Genomic DNA, 3,134 nt, shown 5'->3' with positions numbered 1-3,134 from the left:
ATATATATATATATATATATATAACTTATTTATCTTGTATAAATATCCTCTGCGATCATAGGCCTTGTTTCTTTAATTTAGCGATGGATGTAGCCAGTTAACTCAGTCCCAGTACTTGATATCAACGCCGAGTGTCTGAAAGACAAAGTTAACCTTGATACGATTTGAACTTCAGAACGATACGGTTAATCAATCTCCATTTCACATAGAAATAAATTTCATAATCCACATGCAAGACCTGTAGAAATTCCACCTTTTTGAATTGTCTTCTTTCTCTTCTGATAGAGATCTTCACGACTTTTCTCAATTAAGTTAAAAACTTCGATTATTTCTTCGACTTTGTATCATAGTTAAGGTAACAATTGAACACAAGAACGTCACCAGAAGCAGAACAATAGTATCATAGAGATGGGCATAGCTTTAACAATTTAGCCCGTTGTGTAAAGGCGTAGTTTACAATACTGTTTAGTCTTGGTGCAGCCCTGATTGAGCACGCATATACAGTTGTCTGACGTTGCTCCAGTGTGGTCATGGTAGCGATACCAAACAACTATTCTATTTATTTAAAAATATTAAGGACTTGATAAATGTTTCGTTGTTTAGTCATTTATCACGTACGACAACCCAAGCAACCTAGTAGAAGTTCAAAGAAGCAGTGTCTCTATCGATTAGTATTTATCAATTACTTACGTCTGAAAGTACCATGAATACTGGGAGTGGCCGAAATATTAACCGACTGCTGTTATATGGGATGCACACTGGACAAGATTATTGTTTTAGATTTTACTTTCAACTATGAGTGTAATGTTTACTATTCATTATTTTATCAAATTTATAGGTTTTATTATTTTTTATTAGCTTTCTCCCATAACAGATGGTCAACGTTGTTGTTGTTGTTGTTGTTGTTGTTTATGTCGCCGTCAATTAGTTCTTCTTGATCTTGTTATTGCTGTTGTTGTAATTTTCAACTTTGTGTCTTTTATTGCTGTTGCTGTCGCTTTTGTTGCATCTGTTGCGTTCGCTGCTTCCCGTTGTTTATGCTTATGACACCATTGCTGGAAGGTCTCAAATATACTTACGAACTATAAATGACATTGTATCCAAGACAACACAACGCATCCGTCTAATGATAAATGACACACACACACACACACACACACACACACACACACACACACACACACACACACACACACACACATACACACACATCTAAACAAATAAACACGCACACATGTACGACTGTGCAAAGTAATTTATATATACGCATGCTTACACTCGCACGAAAAACACAGACGAACGTGAATACGCACAAATTACTTACAAACGCACACACAGAGACAAACACACGCATACATACATACACATGTACAAACGTGGAGACAAGTCAACACACACTTGCACACAGTTGCACACAGTTGCACACAGTTGCACAAACACAAAACAAAGACGGAGAAAAGCTCACACATACATGCAAATGTACAAACGTGAAGTCAACTCAACACACACAAAACACGAAGGCGCACACATATATGCATACATAAAATTTCCACCATTTAATCGTTGAAGCAACAAAACAGATATAAGACCGACAACCAGTACAATGAACACAAGATAATGACTAAAGAAAATACCAAAACGTTAACTAGTTCTCTTTCTCTCCTCTTTCACCTGTCCTTCCTTCAATATATATATCCTTCCTCAACTATCCTACACTAAAGCTTTTTGCAATTTTCAGCTTCCCCCCCCCCTCTCTCTCTGTTCGTTTCGCGCTTGCGTATATGTGAGTAGACTGGACTGCATTGTCGTGTTTGTGTATTTCTAATGGTGTAGTGACAATCAAGTGTCGGTGCAAATCGGTAGGGACCAAACGTGAATCACTATTTATATTAGAAAGCATCGGTTCTATTTTGGATCGGTAAAACGTGAAGCAGGTAAAGCTATAAAAAATCCTCTCTACTAAAGGTGCAAGGCGTGAAATTTTGCGGGAGAGGATTAGTGCATTACATCGACCTCAGTACATAATTAGTACTTAATTTATCGTCCTTGAAAGGATGGAAGGCAACGTCAACCTCGGCGTCAGAATGTAGCGACAGACGAAATACCACTAAGCATTTTTCCTGCCGTGCTAACGATTCAGCCAGCTTGCCACTCTAATAAAACTATAAGTAATAAAGTGTAAACATAGAGTTATAAAACCCATCGGATACAAAGTCTATTCGTAAGACTCCAACCCTCATCATCCGTAGATATGACAAACGTTCTACCACTGGGCCAAAGCTAACCTTCGAATATTACTCTACATTTTAAAAAAACTTTATTTTTACCGGCGATAATTGTATGTGGTTGACCTCAATAAATTTAGAAATTTCGAGAGAACGCGAAATAATTTAGAACGGTGAAACTCCAAATCGAAAGAAATATTCAATACGGTTGAGCGCAGCGTTTATTATGCTATGATTCTAAGTTTACTAAGAAAATGCAAGCTGTGCAGTAAAGGTGCATCTAGATTCTGGAAATTTAAGAGCAGGTTTGCATTTCTAAGGATAAAGGATCCCGGAAGTTGAAACAACTTAATAAAAAGTGGCTTAGTGGTTAGGGGCATTTGGTTGACGATCGTAAGGTCGTGAGTTCAATTCCCGGCGACGCGTTGTGTCCTTGAGCAAGACACTTTATTTCACGTTGCTCCAGTCCACTCAGCTGGCAAAAAGGAGTAGTACCTGTAATATGAAGAGCCAGCCTTGTCACATTCTGTGTCACTCTGAATCTCCCAGTGAACTACGTTAAGAGTACACGTGTCTGTGGAGTATTCAGCCACATGCACGTTAATTTCACGAGCAAGCTATTCCGTTGATAGTACTAGCTGGGACCCTCGTGGTCGTAACCGACGGAGTACTACTTTTATATATATATATATATATATATACACACACACTACAAATATAATTGTGTGTGCATTCGTATACACAAACATTTATGCGTCTGTACGCCTACAAAAGAATATATATGTGCGTGTGTGCATGTATGTAAATTTATGTCTCTGCATATATGTGTATATTAAAAAAGATATATATGTATGTATGTATGTATATGTATATATGTGTATATATATATATATATATATATATATATAT

Source organism: Octopus bimaculoides, chromosome 7 (assembly GCF_001194135.2).
Source record: "Octopus bimaculoides isolate UCB-OBI-ISO-001 chromosome 7, ASM119413v2, whole genome shotgun sequence".
NCBI lineage: Eukaryota > Metazoa > Mollusca > Cephalopoda > Octopoda > Octopodidae > Octopus > Octopus bimaculoides.
The sequence above is the reverse complement of the archived record's forward strand: the minus strand, read 5'-3'. Positions refer to the sequence as shown.